General features: G+C 37.6%; 1 pseudogene; it reads left to right on the forward strand.

The window, feature by feature from the left end:
* The first annotated feature begins 1,522 nt into the window (after nt 1–1,522).
* LOC107844621 lies at nt 1,523–11,738 on the forward strand (annotated as a pseudogene).
* The last annotated feature ends 238 nt before the right edge of the window (nt 11,739–11,976 follow it).

Raw genomic sequence — 11,976 nt, forward strand, 5'->3', positions numbered from 1 at the left:
TAGTAGATATACATGGTTGCATCTGTTACAACTAAAATTTGAGTGTGTTGTAGCCATCAAGAACTTCTTTACTATGATTCAGAATTAATTTAGTGTTCAAGTGAAGGTACTGAGATCAGACAATGGGACAGAGTTCATTAAATCTAACTGTAAAGAGTTGTTTTAGTCCTTGGGAATAGTACATCAAAATAGTTGCCCTTACACACCATAACAAAATGGTGTGGTTGAGAGAAAACACAGAAAGATACTGAATGTTGCAAGAGCTATCAGGTTCCAGTCACAATGCCTATTAGATTTTGGGAGATGAATGTTAAGGTTGTTGTATATCTTATTAATAGACTACCATCTTCATCTATTGAAGGTAAAAGTCCTTTTGAAATGTTGTTCTACAAGGTCCCATCCTTGACACACCTGAGATTAATTGGATGTAAATATTATGCTTCAGTACTACCAAAGGGTGATAAGTTTGCTGAAAGGTCTAAGGTTGCAGTATTGATGGGCTATTCTACCACCCAGAAAGGTTATATACTACTATACTGGTGTACTAACAAGTTGTTTGTCGCTATATGGTTTTCAAAGAAAACTCATTTCCTTTTGTAGAAGATCTAATTTCAAAATCACCTGTAGAGGTTCTTAAACTAAGTATTCCCATTCATAATGATGCAGACGCAGAAGCAGATGCTTGCACAGACCTTGATAATCATTCACATGAGTCATGAAATGAAGATGTGTCAATTCAGGGTGAGAACACTCACAACTTGCAAAGTGCAGATGAGTCATGCTCAGCACCTACAGAAGTTGCTCCAAGAAAACCATGTAGAGTTATCAAACAACCTGCTTGGCTAATGGACTATACTTTACCAGGGAAAAGGAGAGGAACTAGATATCCTCGGGTAAACTACCTATCTTATACTAATACCAGTTCAAGATATCAAAAGTTTGTATACGGTTTATCAGGAGAAGATGAACCACAATCTTACAATGAAGCTAGCAGAGATAAGAGGTGGATTGAAGTTATGAAGCAGGAAGTTAAAGCTATTGAAGACAATTATACTTGGGAGCTGGTTGATATAACTTCATACAAGAACATCATTGGATCAAAATGGGTGTATAAAATCAAGTACAAGGTTAATGGGGAAATAGAGAGGTCAAGGCAAGATTGGTGGCCAAGGGCTATAGTCAACTAGAAGGGCTAGATTACCATGACACCTTCTCTCCAGTAGCAAAAATGGTTACAAGGAGTGTCATTGCCTTGGCAGTATCAAAAGGATAGTGCATATTCTAGATGGATGTCTATAATACTTTTCTACAAGGTGACTTAGATGGAGAAGTGTATATGGAAATACCACATGGTTTCCAGGAGAGAAGGCAACACAAAGTTTATAGATTGGTTAAGTCTTTATATGGACTTAAGAAAGCATCAAGACAGTGAAATATAAAGATCATGATAGCTTTGCTTAATGCAGGAGTTACTTAGAGCAGTAATGATTATTCACTCTTTACCTTAAAAAAGTCAGAAGAAATGGTGGTGATTCTAGTTTATGTGGATGATCTTCTGATAACTGGTGACAATGTAGACATGATAAATGCAGCAAAAGGTACTTTACACCAATAATTCAAACTTAAGGCTCTAGGTGAACTTAAGTATTTCTTAGGAATTAAAATGTTGAGGTCTGTAAGGGGAGTGATCCTGAACTAGAGAAAATATATTTTGGAGCTCATATCTGACATAGGGCTTGCTGGTGCTAAACCAACCTCCACTCCATTAGAGACTAATATCAAGCTAATTTCTGTTGAAGTAGATAAAGCAGCAGGTGTTAGAGGAGATATTGTTCTAAGGGATGTAACAGCATATCAAAGGCTTGTTGGAAAACTGATGTATGCAATAATAACAAGGCCTGACATTAGCTATGCAGTACAGCCATTAAGTCAATTCATGTAACAACAAAAAAAATCCATCTGGAGGCTACAAATAGAATGATAAGACATCTGAAAGAAACTGTAGGTCAAGTTATATGGCTCAAGGCACAACCTACTGCAGAGTTGGTTTGCTCGTGTGACTCAAACTGGGCTGCATGCCCAAACATTAGGAGGTTTGTTATAGGTTATGTTGTGCAATTTGGTAGTTTATTAATATCCTGGAAGTCTAAGAAGCAGCATACTGTCTCTAGAAGCTCAATTGAGGCAGAGTATAGAAGCATGGCCTCAGCTTTAGTAGAAGTAACATAGTTAGAAGGTCTGTTTGCAGAACTAAGGGTACCTATTACTAAACCTATTATTATCTTTAGTGATAGTCAATAAGCTATTCAACTAGCTGCTAATCCCATATTCCATGATAGGACCAAACACATTGAGGTAGACTATCACTTTATCAGAGATAAGATCAAGGAGGGATTGGTTAAAACCATGTATGTGCAGATAAGTCAACAAGTTGCAGAGCCTAAGTCATGATCAGCATCTACACCTCCTAAGCAAGCTTGGTATGCTCTATATTTTACACCCTAAAACTTGAGGGGGAGTGTTAAAACTTATAAAGATTTCTATAGTCTACATTCTATAATGCAGCCACTGTTACATTGATTGACTACTGATCCATTAGTTAGTTAACACTGTTACATTGGTTAGTTGAGTATTTAGACAAGTTTTTTAGCCAGCTGGCAGGTTAGTTAGTGAGCTAGTCACTTGATCAAGTAGTTAGGAGGTTGTTAGGAAGCTTCTAGAATCATATGTGTTGATCATGTGAGCCTATAAATAGATAGCTTGAACTCATATTGTGTATGAACTCAATATACAAAAAAAAAACTGTTTCTTAGATCAGTCTCTTTACTCCTCTTTCTCTTGTTGAGCTCAAGTATTGCTGTAATGGAAGTTGTATGTGAGTATGTTGGAGTTTGAGAGGTGTTTTAACCACTATCGCTTATAAGATTAGAGATAACTAAGGAGAGGAGGTGAGGATTGAAGATTTACATACAATGACAATTACATGTTGATGAATTTGTCATGGTGTTATAATAGCTTACAATATATTGTAAAGGATCATATTACAGATAGCTAATTGTGACACCCCAACTTAGGATAAGGAGTCCTACATCGGCAAAACACAGGAGGGATCCTGGGTATATAAGTAAGCAAGCCTTACTCCCTAGTGACGCATTTTAAAGTTATATGGGCCTGGGCCCAAAGCGAACAATATCATTAGTGGGTTGAGACGTTATAGGGGTCTCTCGAGCCTTCGTGGCTCGGATGCCCATTGCGTCCAGGGGCTCAACTTGGGTCATGATAGAATGGTATCAGAGCCTCTCCTATGTCAGCCATGTCGATGTGGGCCAGAGTTCAACCTGAGTATAGGCAAATCCCGATAAGGCGGGACAAACCTCAGTCCTGAATCTAGGCAAATCCCATTCGGTGGGGCAAACCTCAGCGGGGACCATAAAGGGGGGTATGTGACACCCCAACTTAGGATAAGGATTCCCACATCGGCAAAACACAGGAGGGATGCTGGGTATATAAGTAAGCAAGCATTACTCCCTAGTGATGCATTTTAAACTCGTGCAGACCTGGGCCTAAAGCGGAAAATTCGTGCGGGCCTGGGCCCAAAGAAGACAATATCACTAGTGTGTTGGGACGTTACAGGGATCTCTTGGGCCTTCGTGGTTCGGGATACCCGTTGCGGCCAGGGCCTCGGCTCGGGTCATGACACTAATGGTCTTGACATGTTTAGTATTACCATTGAGCAATACTCGTCTTGTATCAATTAGGTATTCTCATTGAGTAATACTCATATATATCTTTTCTCTTAGGTTTCTTTCTCCAGTGACCGTCGCTGCACGATTCACCTTAGACGGGAAAATTAGGAAGTAATTTTTGATGTTCCAATTTTCCTATTGAAAATTTGATTATAGATTTTATGAGTTTGTTGATATTATTTTTTAGGGAGCACTTTACCCTCAATGTGGGACTTCTCGGTGCAAATTTAGATTTAGTTGGGCTCAATGTGGGTACCACACATGGGTGGGAAACCAAAAAAACATTTGAATCGCCTTAAAAAAATTCATACTAGGTGCCAAATTGCAGGCCGATATATATATTTATTGATGATTTTAAGGAATTACGCCTAAGATATGATATTTGGTAGATTAACCTGAATATTACATCAAATGATTAATGACGATCCAAATTCAAACATTTTTCTATAAAAAATAATAATAAGTGTTTTCTTCTAGAATGTTTTTAAATAAGTTTGCAAATCACATTATGAATTAATAAAATACTATTGAGTGAATATATGTCCTAAATAGAAGGGTTGGCATATTTTTTTGTTTATATCCGGCACAAATTCACCAGGTTTACGTTGACAGTCAGCCAACTGCAATCGTCTTCTTCTATAGGGGAATAAAGATTGAAACCTCATGCACGTAAAGTTCAATTAATATAAATATGTACCTGATGATACAATATGAATCTTACAATATGTCATATTTTGTTTTTCTAGTTCCAACACAAGTTCACCTATTTAATGTTAGTAGGCAGCGTACTACAATTTTCTTCCTTTATCGAAACTTAGAAATAAAAGCTAATGCATGTAAGTTTAAGTAATATACTACGTACGTGTTGTGTTAAATCCTTAAATGTTATATAAAATGATTAATAGCGATGCGAGTTCAAGTTTTTTCTAAAAAAAAATAACTCTCGCCTCCAAAAAAAAGGAAAATAATAATAAGTGATTTTGTAGAATGTTCTTAAATAGGTCTTAAATCGCATTATGAATTAGTGAAATACTATTGAGTGAATATATGTTGTAATTAGAAGGATTGACATTTTTTGTTTTGTTATTTCCATTAAAATTCACTGGTTTTATGTAGTCAGCCAACCAACTTTAATTTACTTCCTCTATCGGGGCATAGGACTAAAAGCTCATGCATGTAAAGTTTAAATAATATACATCGTCATTAGTGGCGGCTCCTTAAATCAAGTTATGGATTAATGAAATACTATTGAGTGAATATATGTTGTAATTAGAAGGATTGATATTTTTTGTTATGTTATTTCCATCACAATTTACTAGTTTTATGCAGACAGTCAGCCTACTTTAATCTTCTTCCTCTATCTGTGCATCAGACTGAAAGCTCATGCACGTAAGTGTAAATAATATACATCGCATCAGTGGTGGTGCCACATGTATTCAAAAGGTGTCAAATCACACCACTTCAAAGAATGAAAGAATTTTCTTGTATTTTATCCACATGAGGACACCTTGGAGAATATTTGTTGGGAATAAACCCCGCACGATAATAACTTTACGGTAATAAATACAGTTAGTCAACAAGAATAATAAGAGAGATAATGACACCAAGTTTTTTTACGTGGACACCCAATGAGGGAAAAACCACAAGAGGAGCAACTAATATCTCTATAGTAAGAAATTTTACACCGTAGTCACAAGTACAATACTCAAAGTGACTACTACATACTCAAAAGAAATTTCTATTTTGATTTTTCCACCTCACTACAATATCGCTCACACTCTCTATTTTCCCTCACAGATTAAACTCTCTGTGATGCCTCACTCTATTTTTCTTTCACTCTTTTGTTGGTGTATCTTTCCAAGTGAATCACCATTCTACTTTTATATGAGAAAATATGTCCTTGCTTGTGTCATCAATGATCCATAGCAAGACATTTTTCAAAGTGCATAGTGAACACATTAATTGCCTATAACTACCAAATCTTGTATATTGCAGCCAATGAAGACCTTCAGAAGATATGTGATGGACCCCACAAATCTCCCCCGCCAATCCCATACACCTGAAAAGGAGGTATTCTCGTCTTCTCAGAAAGAGCTCATGCCAACAAGTTCTTTGCACAATTTAAACTTGTCTTTTGGCACCACCTTTGTCAGCATATCCGCGGGATTTTCATTGGTGTGAATCTTCTTAACATGGAATAATTCGTTCTCTAGTTGTTCACAAACCAAATACATGGATTTCTTGCTCAAGTCTATTTCACTTTGACTGACATAATAGAGAACGTACTCTAGTTGCTGCAATCCAAGTTCTTGAAGGAACCACTTACGCCAATCATCTCCTTGCTATCTTTAATAGCTGCAATGTACTCTACTTCAGTTGTAGAGAGTATGACGCACTTCTGCAACTTTGACTACCATGATATAGCTTCCCATGAAAATGTAAATAAAAATTCAGTAGTAGATTTTCTGTTATCAAGATCACCCACCATATCAGCATCTGCATAGTTCTTCAAGATTGGATCACATCCTCCAAAACACAAGCAATCTCCTATGGTAGCTCTCAAATACCTAAGTATCCACTTGACTGCTTCCCAGTGTTCTTTTCTAGGATTTACAAGGAACCTGCTAATGATACCAACTGCATGAGCAATATCCAATCGGGTACACACCATTGCATACATCAAACTCTCGACTGCTGAAGAATAAGGAACATTAGCCATATTTCCTTTCTCTTCCTTTGTTGTAGGACACATTTTCTTGGTTAACTTCAGATAACCAACAAGAGGTATTATAATAGCTTTATCACTCTTCATGTTGAAGTGTTTGAGTACACTTTCAATGTACTTCTCCTAGGATAGGCATAACTTTCTACTTGTTCATTCTCGAACAATCTTCATCCCCAGAATTTGTTGTGTTGGTCCCAATTCCTTCATGTCAAATGACTTGGAAAAATCTTTCTTCAACTTGCCAATCAGCTCTTTGTCTTGTCCTACAATCAACATATCCACATACAACAACAAAATAATAAGGTTGTTGTTTGAAAATCTTTTGAAGTATACACATGGATCAGAATAAGTTTTTTTGTAGATTTGACTTTGAATGAATGAGTCAAACTTCTTGTACCACTGCCTTGGTTCCTGCTTCAATCCATAAAGACTCTTATTTAGTTTACAGACTATGTGTTTCTTTTCAGCTACTTCAAATTCTTTTGGCTACTCCATATAGATATCTTCTTCCAAATCTCCATGAAGAAATGCAGTTTTCATGTCCAACTACTCTACTTCAAGATCTACGCTAGCTGCTAAGCTCAAAATGGTTCGAATAGAAGTCATTCTGACAACGGGTGAGATGATTTCATAAAAATCAATACCTTTCTTTTATTCAAAGCATTTTACCACCAATCGAGCTTTATATCTGACCAGCTTGCCATTTCCATCTTTCTTGAGTTTAAAACCCCACTTGCACTTAAGCGGTCTTTTGCCTTTTGGAAGTTCAACCAGCTTGTACGTGCCATTTTTCTACAGAGATTCCATCTATTCTTGCATGTCTTTTATCCACTTGTTCTTTTTTGGATGGACCAACACCTCCTTTAGACTTTCTGGCTCCCCCTCATAATTGACGAGGACATACTCTGAGGAAAGGTACTTGGATGACTCTACCCTTTGCCTTTATGAGCTTCTCAAACGTTAAGATTGTTCTTCTTCTTCTTGAGTAGTGTACTCCACCTGCTCAGCATAATCATCAAGTTGCTCCCCTTACTCGACAACCTCATCGGTTATACTTTCTGCATTTCTGGGATGGTTAGAAGTAGAAGGAATGGTAATAACATTAGGGACTACACCATTTTGTTTCTTGACCTTCTCTAATACATCAGCAGCAATTCCAACTTTACTTTCTCAAAAGACTACATCTCTGCTTCTAACGACCTTTTTCTTTACAGGATCCAACAATCTGTACCTAAAATCTTCATCTACATATCCGATGAATATGCAGGGAACTGATTTATCATCTAGGTTTGTTCTCTGCTCCTTCGTTACATGTGTAAAAGCTCTAACTTCATATGAGAGCAGGACACCTCTTTGTTTGTCCAAACTCTCTTTGGGATGTCAAAGTCTAATGGAACTGATGGAATACGATTGATTAGGTAACAGGCCATCTGAACTGCTTCATCCCAAAATGACTTAGGTAGTTTAGCCATTCTGATCATGTTTCTCACCTTCTCAACAATGGTGCGATTCATTCTCTCAGCTACACCATTGTGTTGTGGGGTTTGAGGAACTATCTTCTCATGTCTGATTCCATGAGTTGAACAATACTCTTCAAATTACCTTGAAGTGTACTCACCTCCATTGTCAATACGGAGACACTTTAGCTTTCGACCTGTTTCTCTTTCCACCAGAGCATAAAACTTTTGAAATACTTGAAATACCTTATCTTTGGTTTTCAAGATATAAACCCATAATTCCGTGAAGTATCATCAATAAAAGTAATAAGATATTTGTTACCACCCATCAATTCTTCCTCCATCGGACCACAAATATCAGAATATACAAGATCAAGTATATTCAATTTTCTTTTAGACGATGTCTGAAATGAAAATCTATGTTGCTTACCGAATAAGCAGTAGTCACATGATTTTTTCGTCGTGCCTTTGGCAAAAGAGATAAGTAATTTCCTAGCGAGAATCTTTAATCCTTCTTATTCACATAACCCATTTTTTTATGCCACAAATCTGCAAAAATATCTTCTCAAACTGAATTCAATTCACCTCAGCAAATTTCTGTATTTGTCCTGTACAACGTGCCAAGGGTAACTCTTTTTGCAATCACCAATGCTCATTTGGTGAGTCTCTATTTTTTATTTGCAAAATAGTTCTCATATACATCTCGATCCAAAGCAATTCCAGAGATTAAGTTCAACCATAAATCGGGTACGTGACGTACATCTTTTAGAACCAATGTGCATCCGATATTAGTCTTGATACTAATATCTCCGATCCCCACGATCTTTGAATAACTCGAGTTACCTATTTTCACAGTGCCGAAATTACTTGCTTTATACTTGCAAAAAAGATCCCTTACTGATGCAGTATGGTAAGATATTGTTGTGTCAACCACTCATTCCGACTCTGTCCCTGCCAAGTGCATACACTCCTCTTCCTCATTTATGAAGAGAACAATATCATCATTATTTTGCACCATGGCAGCAGTGTTGTTGTCATTCTTATGGCCACTTCTTTCACCTTTGCCCTTTTTTAGATTTGTACAATCTCTTTTGAAGTGACTTGGTTGATTGCAATTGTAGCAATTTCTGGCTCTTCATTTGGATCGGACCTTGGACTTTCCACGACCTTCGGTTCTACCATAGCTACTTGAACTCCTTTGGTGAATTCTGCTTCTACTTTCAGTGATGAAAGCCTGTCCATGATTTTCAGGCTTCTTTCTCATTTTCTCATTGAGTAGAGGAGTTGATGTGACATCTTTCAACTCAATGGAGTCCTTACCATGTAAAATGGTTGTTGCCAAAGTATCATAAGAAGATGGCAACGAGTTCAAGAGTATGTTGGCTTTATATTTCTCCTTGATCTTTACTCTGAGGTTAGCCAACTGCATGATCAGTCCATTAAGCACATTCAAACATGACAAGAAATTTGTACCTTCACCCATATGTAGGGTGTACAATTGTTTCTTTAGGTACAATTTATTTGACAATATTTTGGACATGTAGAGATTTTATAACTTTGCTTAAATACCACATGCACTAGCTTCATCGATGATGTTATTGACTACATCATCTGTTAAATACAACCTGATTGCACTAGCAGCCTTTTCATCCATTTCTTCCCAATCCTCTAGTTTCATGGATTCGGGCTTTTTGGATTTGTCACTTGTGCCTTGTGTAATCCTTGTTGGGTGAGCAGATCCCCCATCCTCCTCTGCCATGTTGAGAAACCGCTATCACCGTTGAATTCTGCTACCTCGTACTTTACTCCAGACATTTTATTTTTATCGAGTATAGTACCACCAATTTCAAAATATTATTTTCGCGAATGACCAGAACCTAGGCTCTGATACCAGTTGTTGGGGATAAACCCCACCACGATAATAATATTGTGGTAATAAAAAGCAATAATTGTGACAATAGTAATACGGTTAGTCAACAAGAACAATAAGAGCGATAATGACCCCGAGTTTTTTTTACATGGAAACCCAATGAGGGAAAAACCACAGGCCAAGAGGAACAACTGATATCTCTATAGTAAGGAATTTTACACCATAGTCACAAGTACAATACTCAAAGTGACTACTACACACTCAAAAGAAATCTCTCTTTTGATTTTTCCATGTCACTACGATATCGCACACTCTATTTTTCCTCACAGATTAAATTCTCTGTGATGCTTCACTCTATTTTTCTTTCACTCTTTTGTTGGTGTATCTTTCCAAGTGAATTACCGTGCTCCTTTTATAGGAGAAAACATGTCCTTGCTTGTATCATCTATGACACCATAGCAAGACATTTTTCAAAGTGCATAGTGAACACATTAATTGCCTACAACTATCAAATCTTGTATATTGCAGCCAATGAAGACCTTCAGAAGATATGGGATAGACCCCACTATATTTATCAATACTGGGAGAGAGTATGTCTTGTATATATTGGTGAACAGGCTATCATACCCGAAGGCATCAGTAAGCATGTTCATGCAGCTAAATATCTGATTGCTGGGGGAGTTGCAGGAGCTACTTCCCATACCGTCACAGCTCCCTTTGATCTGCTAAAGGTGATTTTACAAGTTTGGACTGCTCGTATTTCTATTGGTTCTACCATTCGAGAAATATGGAAGGACGGTGGTGTATTGAGGTGTTTTAGGGGCAATGGACTAAATGTGATGGAGGTTGCACCTGAAAGTGCGATCAAGTTTTACTCGTACGAAATGTTAAAGAATATTATTGCTTGTACCAAAGGTAAGGAACAGGGTGACATTGAAGTTTCTGGACGTCTTGTGGCTGGGGGCATGGCTGGTGGAGTAGCACAGACTGCTATCTATCCCATGGATCTTGTTAAGACTCGGTTACAAACTCATGTAAGTGAAGGTGGAAAGGTTCCCAGCCTGGAAATAATATCAAAAGAAATATGGATGAAGGAGGGGCATCGAGACTTCTATAAAGGGCTGGTACCATCTCTTCTTGGAATTATACCGTATGCAGGCATTGATTTGGCTGCCTATGAAACGTTGAAGGATTTGTCCAGGATTTATATTCTTCATGATAGTGGTACAGCTTATAAATTTTCAACTTCAACTAACTTATCTCGGACAAAGTGACATTAGCATATTTCTAACAATTGTATTTGATATTCAGAACCTTGCTCTCTTATGCAACTAGGTTGTGGAACAATTTCTGGAGTGCAGGGAGTAAGATGTGTTATCCTTTGCAGGTCATAACAATGAGGTAAATCTTTATGTTTGACTGGGTTTGATTTTAGGATTCGGATAGACTATTTGTAATTTACAATGCAACTTGTCTTTCTTTTCTTACTCAATTTCAATTCTTGCCAGAATGCAAGCTCAACCTACAAATACTGATGCTGCTTACAATGGAATATCTGATATGATCCGGAGAACACTTCATGATGAAGGCCGCAGGGGATTTTACAAAGGACTCTGATTCTGGTTTGAGGTTATACTATCCATCTAGGTTGTTTGAACCGGATGTATCTACACAGTACTTGAAATGGTGGATAAAAGAAACATTACTTCCAGTTGATGCATTCGAAGGCTTGTCTAAGGGACGAAGGAGTAAAAGAAGATTGAAGATGCTTTTTAACCATTGTGATTCTCCTAGTCTACCCATTGTATGTCTACTGAAACAAGTGGAGAACACCCCAACTTAGGATAAGGAGTCCCACATCGGCAAAACACAGGAGGGATGCTGGGTATATAATTAAGCAAGCCTTACTTCCTAGTGATACGTTTTAAAGCCGTACGGGTCTAGGCCCAAAGCGGACTATATCACTAGTGGGTCTCTTGAGCCTTGATGGTTCGGGATACCCGTCGTAGGCCCCGACTCGGGTCCAGACAATTACCCTGATGTCCCTCTTAGTTTTTCTCCCAAGTCTGGTGGAGAAAATGACAATAAGAATTTTTCTATGGTGGTTTCACAAAAAGTGGCTTGCGATGTTGTGCCTCCTGGTTTGAGTGTAGTTTCTCCCAACTACATTGTGGAATA

Source organism: Capsicum annuum, chromosome 10 (genome assembly GCF_002878395.1).
Source record: "Capsicum annuum cultivar UCD-10X-F1 chromosome 10, UCD10Xv1.1, whole genome shotgun sequence".
Taxonomy (NCBI): domain Eukaryota; kingdom Viridiplantae; phylum Streptophyta; class Magnoliopsida; order Solanales; family Solanaceae; genus Capsicum; species Capsicum annuum.